Below are 14,967 nucleotides of genomic sequence, written 5' to 3'. Positions count from 1 at the left end.
GGCAACAAAACAGGCACACTCAGCACCTTAAACAATGTCAACACTCTAAATTTAGTCTTGGAAAATCATAGCAGTCTTCAATGAAATAAGAAATCTAGCTTTTATGAGTTGAAAATGAATGTCTGTGAATAAATCTATTGGCAGGTAGAGACTGTATGTGGAGTGATTTTACAGTGTAGCAGTTTTTGGATGAAGTTAATTTACATAAATTATATGTGTTTTAAAACAAATTTATCTGGGTGTTTAATGGTAGACATTTCCCCATCTGAAACAACAATAATAATAATAATAATAATAATAATAATAATAATAATAATAATAATAATGATGATGATGATGATGATTTGATGTAGAGTAAAGATTCCAACACAGTTATTAAAAAATGTTGTGTCAGCTTTATGTAAATAAGTATGCAGTGTAAATTTGTATTACATTTCAAATATTGGGATGTAACGCCTGTGAATGTGAGATGATATTACTATTTTAGACATTAATAAAATCTTTTGGATTCCAACTTGTGCTTCCAGCCAGTGATTGTGAAATCAATGCAAATATATACGAAATCAACAATCAAACAAAAGCTGTCCATCATTTAGATGATAAATTAGGCCAGTTTAATAAGCATTATTTTGATTACAGTTGATCTCTCTAGTTTAAGTAAATTGTACAGAAATCTCCACACACAATATTCCTCATCCAACACTCAAATTTACAGTAGAAGCTAACTAATAGGGCTATCGGCATAAAAGGTTACATTTTAATGGTTCAATAAAAAGAACCCTTTCGTGTTCTTTGTAGCCAGGAAAGATGTCCTATATAGAATCCTTAAGGGGTTCCCAACATGGGATCACTGTTTGGATTACATTTTAGTAAAATTTTAATTAATTTGTAAGACTTAATCAGATCATATAGCTATTTTGTCACTAAAAACTGAAATAACAATAACCATTACATATCAAGGTATTGTGTGATAATTTCAGACACTTTTTTTTTAGAATTTACAATGACAAGCAATATATAACACAGCAATTCAAATTGCAACAGTTACAGGGATTAACAGAAATTCATTTTTGCACAGGAGGTAGCGTACATGGTCAAGTCCTGTGGACCTTATGGATGCACATATTCACTGTCCCTGACTGTTTGGGCATCGGCCATCTTAAGGAGGCTTTAACTGACCCCTTTGACCCCCCCTTTGAATTGGGACATTGGGAATTAAGCAACAGAGACTAGCAAAGTGTGAACCGGCAATTGAGGAGTTCTTACCACATGTCAAGACTACAAGAAGCACAGATGAGGATGTGAGAGCATCAGTAATTAACCCCTTGTTGCCCAGGGTTGTTCCAATGTCGGAATGTCCTATGGAGGACCTAGACACATTGTCTGTGACAGTTTCAGATTCACTGGTTACAGATGAGCATGAAGGTTAATTACCCTTGGAGTAGACTTCTTCTGTACACTCTCAGTCTCAACCTTCCCATAGCAATGAAGGCTCAGGTCTGCAAGGTGCTGGTTCTTTGGTGGCATTTTCATTGCAGGACAAAATCAAGATAGCTCTTGCTAAGTTAAAGCTGTACTGTACCCACCCCCTCCGGTGTTGGGAGCTTCAAACCTCTTGGAGCGGTCGGCTGCTCGGGCAGACGGGTTCCTGATACCTGGTTGCCCTGACTTTACTGATGTTGTTTTCTCAGCTTTTCAATCTGCTCCTTCTTCCATACCAGATCGAGTGGCACACACTTTGGCTGCAATGGCTGATGGAAAAAGGTTTTGGTAACATGCCCAAAGTAGAGCCATGTGTTTCTTCATTGATTGTGTCCTCAGCTGAAGCCCTTAAGCAGGAGCTATGCTCCTCTAAACCAGAATGCAAACATACTGATGATTTGCTTGTTTTTTTTTTTATATAACATTGTTTCAGGATTGACTCTTTTTGTGAATTATGTGACTCAATTGTTGTGGGCGCTTCATTCGGCCATGTCATCAACAACACAGGATAATGCTTCATCAGAACTGCTTGAGACTTCTCTACAGGCTTTGGGGTCGATGGCCTTCTCTAGTGGAAAAGCTCTTCGACTTATCACACAAGCTAGGCAGCAGGTGTGGCTGGCTCAGTCCAGGCTCCCTGAAGTATGTCGAAATAACCTCCACCAATTGCCATCAGATGATCCAGAATTTGTTTGAAAAAGGTGCAATAGAACCAGAAGACCCCCAGGTCCCATCTGGGGGGTTCCACTCAAAGTATTTTTCTTGGTTGGAAGAAGGATGGAAGTTTCAGGCCCATCCTGGATCTCAGGCACTTAAACAAGAACCTTAAGCGTTTTCCCTTCCGTATGTTGTGGATTATCAGTGTTCATCATGCAATCAAACCTAAATGTGGTTCACTTCAGTGGACCTAAAGAATGCATATTTTCATGTCCCCATCACCCCACATCACAGAAGTTTCCTTTGGTTCACTTTTCAAGGCAGAACTTATCAGTTCAGGGTCCTTCTGTTTGGCATGTCACTTTCTCCCAGGGTGTTCACATGTGTCATTCAGGTTGCATTGGAGCCACATCAACGAGAAGACATACTAATTATTCCATTTCTGGATGATTGGCTGTTGTTCGCCAGATCATACCAACAGGCTGTCGACAACACAACGTCTATTGTTTCATGTAGCCAGCTTGGGTCTAAGGGTGAACCTTCAGAAGAGCTGTCTAACCCCAAGCCAGTCAGTGTGTTTTCTGGGAATGTAGTTGGACTCCAGGGCAATGAGAGCTACTTTTGCTGTGGGCAGAAGACAGGTATTGCATGGAACTCCAACATTTCCAGGTGTATTACGAGCTTCCCTTTGTCAGCTTCCTACAACTGGCAGGTCTTCTCACAGCAGCAGCATCAGTCACCCATCTGGGCCTTTTACATCTTTTCCAATTTCAAGGTTGATAAATAGCCAGACACTTGTCACCAGTTCACAATTGACCCACCCTGGTTTGGATCACAAACAGTTGTGCTGCCTCCCTGAGACCTTGGAGAAGGGACAGATTTCTTCAGAAGGGATTCCCAATTGGGCTGCCCCCAGCATTCAGGGAGGTGGTAACCACGGATGCCTCCATCAGCAGGTGGGGAGGAGTGTGGCAACACTGAGGAGTATGGGGCAATTCGAACCAACAATTAAGGGCCTCTCACATCAATCTTCTGGAACTATTGGTGGTGTTTTAGGTAAGAACTGTCAGGGAGACACATTCTGGTAAGGACGGACCATCCCACAGTGGTATTTCTAATCAACCACCAGGGTGGCACCTGATCCTAACCCTGTCTCCAGTTTTAATGAGTAGGCTCCTGTGTTGGGCGTACAAACACTTCCCTTCAGTCAGAGCGAATCACATACCCTGTTGCTGCAACGGTGTGGCAGAGCCATAGAACTTTTTGCCAGTTGTTCAAGGCAGAAATTATCATGTTCAGGGTCCTTCTGTTTGGCATGTCACTTTCTCCCAGGGTGTTCACATGTGTCATTCAGGTTGCATTGACACATTCTGGTAAGGACGGACCATCCCACAATGGTATTTCTAATCAACCACCAGGGTGGCACCTGGTCCTAACCCTGTCTCCAGTTTTAATGAGTAGGCTCCTGTGTTGGGCGTACAAATACTTCCCTTCAGTCAGAGTGAATCACATACCCTGTTGCTGCAACGGTGTGGCAGAGCCATAGAACTTTTTGCCAGCTGGTCCACGACACATTATCCGCTATGGTTTTCAGTGTAGGAGGAAGAGGGCTCATTGGGACAGGATGATCTGGCCTACGAATGGCCAGATCTGCTCCTCTATGCCTTTCCTCCAATTCATCTTCTTTGGTCCGTTCTGGGTTGGGTGCAGGAGAGGCATCACAGACTTCTTCTAGTAGCTCCTTGTTGTCCAGCAATGCCTCGATTCAGCCTCATGCTGACTCTGAAAACTGGTCCGCCTCAACCGGTGCCAGCTCTGAAGGATCTGCTGTCACAGACCCAGGGAGCATTGTGGCATCCCTTCCAAAACTGGGGTTGAGAGGATGATACCCAGTGGGATTTACAGGTGGTACTGGACAGGTTGTGTTTGGCACCCTATGAACTTGTTGAGCAAGCAGACGTAAGGAGCCTCTTTATGAAGACAGCATTTCTGTTGGCCATAACATCCAAGAGGGTCTGGCTGCAGACTTGCACTTGCACTCTCTGACTTGCATTCTCAGACTTGCACTCTCAGACACTTGCACTTCCACTAGTGATGTCACTTGCAGTCTTTGTTTTTTAGTTTATTGATTTTTTTTTTTACGTTCTGTTTGAATTTCCCAAAATTTTATAACAGTAGCCAGGTGGGAAGACAAGAAAAAAATTAACTAAATTACAATGTCACTTGCAATCGCTACTTGCACTCTCTGCTACCTGCGACACTTGCAATCGACACAAATCGTGGATGTTGCCAATGGAGACAAGAAGCTGTTGTGGTGAATAACCACCTGGCTACTGATGTAAAATGTTGAGAGATTAATTTTTTTTTTTTTAATAAATAGAACAGAAATAAATAAATAAATAAATAAATAAAGACTGCAAGTGACATCGCTAGCGGAAGCACAAGTGTCTGAGAGTGCAAGTTTGAGAATGCAAGTAGCGATTGCAAGTGACAATGTAATTTAGTTTCTTTTTTCTTGTCTTCACCACCTGGCTACTGTTGTAAAATGTTGAAAGATTCAAACAATAAGTTATCAATAAATAGAAGAAATAATAATAATAATAATAATAATAAAGACTGCAAGTGACGTCGCTAGCGGAAGCACAAGTGTCTGAGAGTGCAAGTCTGAGAATGTAAGTCTGAGAGTGCAAGTGCAAGTCTGCAGCCAGACCCTTCTCATAACATCAGCCAGAAGAGTCAGCGAGTTGCATGCATTCTCAGTGAGCTCACAATGTCTCAGGTGGGGACCAGAGAACAGTAATGTTACATTCTGGCTGAATCCAGCCTTTAAGCCCAAGGTATTGTCACCTCAGTTCTTAAAACAACATATTTAGCTGGCAGCATTCACACAGAAGGGAAGGGCTTCGCGGGCAGCTCTATTCCCAGTCCATATATTGAAGCAGTATGTATTGAGGACTGCCTCACGGCGTCACAGACCAGCCTTTTGTCTGTTTTGGTTCTGCCATATTTACAGAAGATATGTGAGCTTATATCCTCGTGACTTGGATGTATTTGTCTTCCACCATGGTCCATCTTTGGCAGTCTAATACAGTGAAATAGAATGCTGGCTACTGGAGTAACTGTGGTTCCATGAACGGTGGAAGCCTGCCGAAGTCTCTGGTCAATTAGACCAGAATGACTACGAGACTGACTGTGGTATTATCGGGAGCTGATGTAGCCTCCAATAAGGAGAAGGGTCTGGTTGCAGAATTCCACTTGCACTCTCAGGCTTGCACTTTTAGACTTGCACTCTCAGACACTTGTGCCTCCGCTAGCGACTTCACTTTAAATCTTTTATTTTTATTTTTATTTTGTTCTATTTATTGTTCTATGTTACGCTTAATGTGGCCTAATAACAGACTAAAATGCTAAAGGCAATTCAGTAGGTCTAGCCTATATGACTCAACGTATATACAGACCAGCAACTATGAACGCGCATTATGAAATGCATTAAGTGATTTTAAAAGGATCAACAGACGAGTACAGAACGCAGTGCATTAAATTGTACATTAAACATATTCCTCCTATAGAAAATCATTATAAATAAAACACATAATGTAGCTTAATGGACAAAGACAGTGGTATAAACGAGTTGTAGACAGTTTATTCTATATGGAAAAATGATTAACGCAAAACTTTGCCTGTTGCGCTTATTATGGGCTCACCTGCTTGTATTTTAAAATTTTTAATGTATTTTAATAATGTAGAGAAGCATATTGAGTTTGACCTTTATCATCTTAGTCCATTATGCCACATTTTGCGGTATGTGAGGAAAATACTATATACATATTCATTAAAATAATGAACTGTATATTTAATTTGATATTTTAATAGCATCTTAATACAATAAGCCATGTTAAGTGTATATATTTTTCTACGGGAGGAAATCGCTTAGTGAGAGACTTTGTGCAAGCATTCATATTCTGCTGTTCTGGCCACGGATTTGCCGGTCTTGTCTTTTTCTTGCAGGACCCTGTACTTTATAGTACTTAATTAGGTTTAATAGTTTAATCACCACCACAGCGTCTTGTCTACATTGGTAACACGCACGATTTGTGTCGATTGCAAGTGTCGCAGGTAGCAGAGAGTGCAAGTAGCGATTGCAAGTGATATTGTAATTTAGTTTATTTTCTTGTCTTCGCCACCTGGCTACTGTTATAAAATGTTGGGAAATTTAAACAAAAAGTAATAAAAAATTCAACTAAATAAAAAATAAAGACTGCAAGTGATGTCATTCGCGGAAGAGCAAGTGTCTGAGAGTGCAAGTCTGACAATGCAAGCCTGAGAGTGCAAGTGCAAGTCTGCAGCCAGACCCTCTTGCCGATAGGTGGCCGGTCAAAGTCACATGTGACTGAATCAAAACGAGGTTCTCGATGTGATGCGGGAGATGCGACACCTTCCACCATGTGTTGACCGTCTCTGGCAGTCTTCCACCATTCATAGAACCATGGTTACTCAAGTAACCAGCGTTCTCCTGAGTGCCGAGCGGAGTCATGTAACTTTGAGAATGTATCGTATAAGTAATGTTTCTAATAAAGGATATCATACAATGTATTGATCAAGTGGCATTCCATTTCCACTGGGTTGTTTCAGTTGAAGGTGGCACTGCTGGCCTCCTGTCGGCAATGGCATGTACCCTTTCAGCCAGGGCTGGGCCATGTGTGGCAATGACGGCAAGGCGGGGATCTGGCAAACAACATGAGGGCAGATTGTTGATGGGAGGAGTGGGGCCCAGATCAGTCCAGTGATATGTGGCCCAAATCAGGCTAAGATCTGGCAGCATATTATGTGACCAATGATAAACAAGATAAATACAATATTGCATGATAATGGTTAAATGATCACATACATTTTAATGAAGTGTGGTATTGTTAAAATGTAGTCTTTTAAAAGGCAAGTCAAAACAGAATGAAATATATAATTTAAATATTAAGAAAATCAGTCAAGTTCATTAAACTGCACTTAATTATAATTTTATTAAATTGTATATTATTATTATTGGTATAAATAATCGTAGAATCCTTACATGAAAAGAACGAGAAAGATAGAGAGTATTTAACCGTTATTATGTAATATTTATTTGGTTTTCTATGGGACACACACTGATCTATACACAGGAAACATGATTCTTCTGCACAATCTGACGTTGCTGCAGCCTGGAATTGAACTACTGGTTTCGTCTGGTCAGAACTGGCCCCCAACTGAGCCTGGTTTCTCCCAAGAAGGTTTTTTTCTCCATTCTGTCACAGATGGAGTTTCGGTTCCTTGCCGCTGTCGCCTCTGGCTTGCTTAGTTGGGGTCACTTCATCTGAAGTGATATCGTTGAATTGATTGCAAATAAATGCACAGACACTATTTAACTGAACAGAGATGACATCACTGAATTAAATGATGAACTGCCTTTAACTATCATTTTGCATTATTGACACACTGTGTTAAGAAGTTTTACAGCAGCGATATCAAACGCTCATTGGATCTCATCGGTTTCATCAGAGATTGCGACATGCCGTGTTTCTGGTGATGCGTCTTTTGAATGAAAAACGTGCGCCTTGAGGGAGTGGATTGGGCCATTATTTTCAGCATTTAACAACTTAAATTATGCCCTGCTCCTCACACTAATATTATATTTTGCCAGAGTGGACTGCAACTGCAATGCATTGTCATTTGGACTACTGTGGTAATGCTCTTTGTCACATCTGTAATTAATCATTATGATTAAGTTACGTCTGTCTAACATTATCTGTTACATTTCCCTTATAGACTGTATATTTTATACACTCACTCTTTATTGGTTGATTTATTCTTTATGAAAATAAACAGAAAAACCAATACAATGCGTTTTTTCACTGCACAGTTACATGATGTGTGGGTTTTAAGTCTTATTTTCTATTCAGTTTAATGTACTTTATTGGCATAGTTTGTGTCTACATTAAATCATGTCACAAAATGAATAATTGCGATCATAGTAATATACAAGGTAATAGTATGGAATATTAAAATTCCCAGACAGCAATATATTGTGTCTGTGTGAAATCCATTCGGTCCGGATCTGGACCAACACTGCTTGCTGTCTGGGTGGAGTCTGTGCTATATTAGGCTCAGGATGGCTCAGATTTGGGGATTCTGGTTTACTTAAGGCTGAGAATTGGCACCAATAATAAAACCTGTTTTGGCCCAGATCAGGGCCAGCTAAGGCTGATTAACTGGCTAAGATTCGGGCCGGTTATGGCCCATGTGTGGCCCGAGTCTTTAATCCAGTTCTGGGCCACTTCCGGGTCGTCATTCTTTGCGGTACTTGGGCCGAGGGGAAAAGTCATTGTGTGAAGATGGGCAGAAGATCACCAATTCCCCCAATGCTGCAGTTAAAAATATTGTAGCAATATCAGAAAGGAGTTTCTCAGATAAAAATTGCAAAGAGTTTGAAGTTATCATCTACAGTACATAACATCATCCAAAGATTAAGAGAATCTGGAACAATCTGTGCATAAGGGTCAAGGCTGTAAAACCATACTGGTTCCCCGTGATCTTCGGGCCCTTAGACAGCACTGCATCACATACAGGAATGCTACTGTAATAGAAATCTGGACTAAATAGGACAAGGACAACCCAAGTTGTTATCAGCACTCAGTTTAGAAGCCTGCATCTCTGATGGTATGGGGTGCATGTGGCATAGGCAGCTCACATATCTGGAAAGGCACCATCAATGCTGAAAGGTATATCCAAGTTCTAGAACAACATATGCTCCCATCCAGACATCGTCTCTTTCATTTTCCAACATGACAATGCCAGACCAAATACTGAATCAATCACAACATCATGGCTGAATAGAAGGAGGATCTGGAAACTGAAATGGCCAGCCTGCAGTCCATATCTTTCACCCATAGAAAACATTTGGTGCATTATAAAGAGGAAGATGCGACAAAGAAGAAATAAGACAGTTGAGTAACTAGAAGCTTGTATTAGACAAGAATGGGACAACATTCCTATTCCTAAACTTAAGCAACTTGTCAGACTGTTATAAAAATAAGAGGGGATGCCACACAGTGGTAAACATGGCCTTGTCCCAACTTTTTTGACATGTGTTGATGCGCTATATTAAAATCAACTTATTTTTCCCTTAAAATTATACATTTGATATGTCATCTACAGAGCTGCAAAAAGTACTCAAAATTTTTACTCAGGTGAAAGTACTCAGTGAAAATTTTACTCGATTAAAAGTACAAGTATCTGGTCAAAATACTTTTTGACCAGATACTTTTTAAAATTAATAAAGTAAAACTTTTTGTACTCAAGTATTAAAAAAGTAGAAGTAGTTTTTTTTTTTTTTTTTTTTTTTTTTTTTTTTTTGACAGACAATACAGAAGAATGGTTAAAGGGAGAGACCAAAAAAATGCAATTGTCACAGGTCAAACATTTATATTTAGTTCAACAACAAAAATTAAACAACAACAACAACAACAAAATTCCAGGAAAGGGATTAAAAGGAAACTCCATCATTTCCACCCTCATGCCATCCTATACGACTTTCATTTATCAGATGAACACAAACTTCTAGTTTTAGAATAATGCAAGTGTCACGCTCATCAGCTGGAGTGCCCATGAGCTCCAGTAGTGGGCACTTCACTCAGGACTATTGCATCTGGTGTCTATTTCCATTCCCAACTCCATTTCCCATGATCCCGTTCTTAGGGCTAATAACCACCAGGTGTTCCCCATTATCACTCCCCTATATAAACTGTGTTTGGACTCTCAATAAGTGGGAAGTCTCAATAAGTTTAGTTCTGTCTGGTATTGCTGAGCATTTTCCCTGTGTTTTTTCTTCCGTGTTTGACTTTGGATTGTTTATACCGACTGTGATTCTCTGCTGCCTACCCCGACTTCTGCTTGTTTGACCATTCATATAATAAACCACTGCATATGGATCTGAACAGTTACAGAACTTTTTACAGAAGACTTCGCCATACCAGGATCCAGCATCCGAAATATCTGTTTCCGAAGTATCTGTTCCCACCCCAATGTGTGGGCATTTCAGTTACCCAGTAGACCAACTATTACGTTTTCCCCAAGGAGGCCTATCTGTTGAGGAGCATGTTCACTGGTTCTTTGAGTTGTCTTATCAAGTACCATACCATTTGTACAGTTCTCTCTCCACCTTCAATACCACGACTTAGGTGCCCTTGAGCAAGGCACCGAACCCCCATCTGCTCCCCGGGCGCTGCAGCATAAATGGCTGCCCACTGCTCCGGGTGTGTGTTCACAGTGTGTGTGTGTGTTCACTGCTCTGTGTGTGTGCACTTCGGATGGGTTAAAAGCAGAGCACAAATTCTGAATATGGGTCACCATACTTGGCTGAATGTCACGTCACTTTCACTTTCACTTTCACTTTCATAATGAAATTTTATTTAAGGACTTGTTGATGGCAGATGGCTGCCAACCCAGAGCCACTGCACAAGATGGCAGCCACAGTTGATTTTCCAGAGTCAAGTCAGGTCCTCGTGGATCTTTCAGGTCCCCGTTGATCTTTCAGGGTCAAGTCAGGTCCCCTTTGATCTTCCAGAGTCAAGTCAGGTCCCCGTCGATCTTCCAGAATCAAGGTCCAGTCACCATTAACCCCCATGTGTCAAGTAAAACCACAGTTAAACTTCATGAACAAAGTCAAGTCACAGTTGATTTTTATGAGCCCAGTCAAGTCACTACAGATCTTCCAGAACTTCATCACATCTCAACAGATCTCCCAGAGTTTCATCATACCACAACAAATCATCCAGAACCTCGTCACGTCTCAGCTGAACTTCCAGAACCTCGTCACGTCTCAGCTGAACTTCCAGAGCCTTCTCAATTCTGTCTGTGTGCACCCAGCAATGTTCTTTCAGCCTGTTGTGTCACAGGCATGGAGAACAGCTGTGAACTCTCTGCCGGCCCTGTTACAGCTATGGAGGCCATGTATGAAATATCTACCTGCCTTATCATGGCCACAGAGGCGACCATTATCTGTTCCAGTCCCACCTAACCAGACTTGCTCTCCTGTGCTATTGACTCCGCTGTGGTGGTCCTCTGCTCGGCCCTGGTGGGCTTCTGTTTCGTCTGCTTGGCTGTGGTGGTCCTCTGCTCCACCTTGTTGGGCTTCAGTCTCATCTGCTCGGCTGTGGTGGTCCTCAGCTCTGCCCTAGTGGGCTTCTGTCTCGTCTGCTCGACAGTGGTGGTCCTCTGCTCTACCCTGGTGGGCTCCAGCTCCACCTGCTCTGCCCTGGTGGGCTCCAGCTCTCCCCCTGGTGGGTTCCAGCTCCACCTGCTCTGCCCCGGTGGGCTCCAGCTCTGCCCGGCGGGCTCCTGTACCCGAGTTAAGCCCACGGCAGGCTCCTGTTCCTGAGTTAGGCCTGCAGGGGGCTCCTGTTCCCCATGTTAGGCCCAGGAAGGGCTACTGTCCCCCATGTTAGGCCCAGGAAGGGCTCCTCTCCCCCATGTTAGGCCCAGGAAGGGATCCTGTTCCACCTGCTCCACTCTGGCTTCCTGCTCTGCTGGCTCTGCCCTGGTCCCTGGCCACTCCACTTCCACACGGACCTGTCACGATCATCAGCTGGAGTGCCCATGAACTCCAGTAGAGGGCACTACACAGAATCTTGTAGATTACAATCTGCAACTACACGGATGTACTGTTACTTCCTCTACAGTCAGAAATCTGGGTGTTATATTAGACAGCGATTTGTCTTTTGAAAATCATATTTCCAATGTTACAAAAACTGCATTCTTCCTTCTTAGAAACATTGCCAAGCTACGAAACATGTTATCTGTTTCTGATGCAGAAAAGCTAGTTCATGCATTCATGACCTCTAGACTGGACTATTGTAATGCACTTCTAGGTGGTTGTCCTGCTTCGTCAATAAACAAGCTACAGGTAGTCCAAAATGCAGCAGCTAGAGTCCTTACCAGGTCAAGAAAATATGATCATATTACCCCAATTTTACAGTCTCTGCATTGGCTACCTATTAAGTTCCGTATCAGTTACAAGTTATCATTACTTACCTATATGACCCTAAATGGTTTAGCTCCTGTGTACCTAACTAGCCTTCTACCACGCTACAACCCATCACGCACCCTAAGGTCACAAAACGCTGGACTTTTGGTAGTTCCTAGGATAGCAAAGTCCACTCAAGGAGGTAGAGCTTTCTCATATTTGGCTCCCAAACTCTGGAATAGCCTTCCTGATAATGTTCGGGGTTCAGACACACTCTCTCTGTTTAAATCTAGATTAAAAACACATCTATTTCGCCAAGCATTCTAATAATGTATCTTTTAAATTGTGAGTGTAGTTGCATCTGATCAAAGGTGCATTTTTATTCATTAGCTTGGGTTAAACTAATTTTACTTTGTTGGATCAGCAGCTATGCTAATGATGTCTCTATTTTGTTTCTATGTTTCGACACGGGATTTACATCCCGTGGTAACTAGGATTTACTTAAGCTCCAGTCTGGATCCAGAACACTTGAGAAGAGATGATGCTGACCCCCAGAGGACCTCAGATGATGCTAACCCTGAATCAACAACAGAACTAACAAATACTGCTAAATGTTTGACTGCATCATATAATAACTTAATTAATAATATTGATAGTTCATCATCTAGCTGACTACGTCTTGTATTATTATCATTATTTTAGTTTTTTCTAAAATCCTGTCAAATGTGCACAAACTACTAGCTACTACTAAATATTGTAGAAACATAATTTTCTGTAAAGTTGCTTTGTAACTATTTGTTTTGTAAAAAGCGCTATACAAATAAACTTGAATTGAATTGAATTGAATTGAATTGAATTGAATTGAACTTCACTCAAGACTATTGCATCTGGTGTCCCAACACCTTTTCCAACTCCATTTGCCCATAATCCCATGCTTAGGGCTAATAACCAACCGGTGGTCCCTATTACCACCCCCCTATATAAACTGTGTTTGGACTCAATAAGTGGGAAGTCTTGTTTAGTTTTGTCTGGCATTTCCAAGCATTTTCCCTGCGTTTGTTCATTTGGTGTTTGACTTTGGATTGTTTATACTGACTGTGATTCTCTGCTGCCTGCCCCGATCTCTGCCTGCTTGTTTCTTTTTTAGATTTTGGATATCCCTTGACCAGTGTTTGGAATAACAGCGTTAAAAAGAATAGCGTTATGTAACGATGTTATTTTTTCAGTAACGGGGTAATCTAACTAATTACTTTTTCCATCGTTACAACGCCGTTAACGTTACTGAACGTTAAATGCGGTGCGTTAGTATGCATTTATTTAATAAACTATGCAATCCGAATGGACCCCTGGCTCACACAGCGAGTGAGCAGGTGGGTTAATAACGAGATAAGCGATTATGATTGGCTAAGGCAGAGTCATGTGTTTCATGGTAGCCAATCAGAGCCAGTGTTTTTACACACATGCCGGCACACTCGGCAGCGCCAGGGGCGTCAAACACACACACACACACACACACGCAACAGCTACACAGAGATTCGCAGCAGCTGCAGAAATGGCGAGTCAGGAGCAATCCGATGAAAAGTTGGCATTTTCAAGGTGGAGATATAAGCACTACTTCAAATTCATTGTGGTCAAAGGCAAGAACGTGCATGTAATGTGTACATGTAATATGTGACACACACATCTACAAAGCTAGTGGCCAAAAACACTTTTCTTACAAAGATAATACTTAAAGTGCAAAATAAAACTCTTGCTGTTTGTTGACGAGCAATAAATATTGAAAGTTATGTACGAACACCTGTCTGTTCTACTCATTTCAACTGACTCGTGAAAACTGCAAAAAAAAAAAAAAAAAAAAAAAAATAATAATAATAATAAGTACAAATAAAAATCACATATAGCAACTTTTTTTTTTTTTTTTTTACAGTGACGCAAATAGTTACTTCTTTTATTATAGAGTAATTCAGTTACTAACTCAGTTAATTTTAACTAAGTAGTGAGTAACTATAACTAATTACTTTTTTAAAGTAACGTTCCCAACAGTGCCCTTGACATACCTGACGCTGTCCTTTGATTTTGCCTGTTTGACCATTTTGATAATAAACCACTGCATATGGATCCAAACGTCTCTGACTCCATGTTGCAGAACGTGTATGGGACATGCAAAAAAAACACACTTCAAAAATTATACACAAAGAGAATATGACAGTAACTCATGCAACCCCTGTTAATGAAACACTGTTTTTAAGTGAAATGAAGAGTGCATTATTTGCATTCAGATAATATATTACGAAGCTATTGGCTTTAAATTTGAAGCTTTCAGAAAACACAGCTTTGCTACCTCAGTATGCTTCCTCAAATTTGATAGTGCACTTTTGAAGCCAGACATTAACCTGATGAAAGTCATAATTAAAGTAGAAATGTGTGTATTTGATGCATGAAAACAATGATCATTAGTTGTCACATCAGGCACACACGTTTGAGCTTCTCTCTACCATATTTTATGTGCATAAGATAACAAAAATATAATGTACTTTTCAATATGAAATAAAATTGAGTAAAAAGTACTGTTTTCTTTCTTCAAAAATGTAATCAAGTAAAAGTACAAGTAGTCAGTTTAAATTGTAGTTGAGTAAAGTACAAATCCCCCAAAATAATATTTAAGTACAGTAGAGTATTTTACACATCTGGTCATCTATGTTGTATTCTGAAAATTTAAGAATTCTAAAATTTGCATTCTGTTTTTATTTACAATTTGTACAGTGTCCCAACTTTTTTGGCATCGAGTTTGTATAAGGGTGCAGGTGTAAACCACTCAGGTGACAGCTCTCTTT

Source organism: Carassius gibelio, chromosome B9 (assembly GCF_023724105.1).
Source record: "Carassius gibelio isolate Cgi1373 ecotype wild population from Czech Republic chromosome B9, carGib1.2-hapl.c, whole genome shotgun sequence".
Lineage (NCBI taxonomy): Eukaryota > Metazoa > Chordata > Actinopteri > Cypriniformes > Cyprinidae > Carassius > Carassius gibelio.
This window is presented reverse-complemented; position numbering follows the sequence as displayed.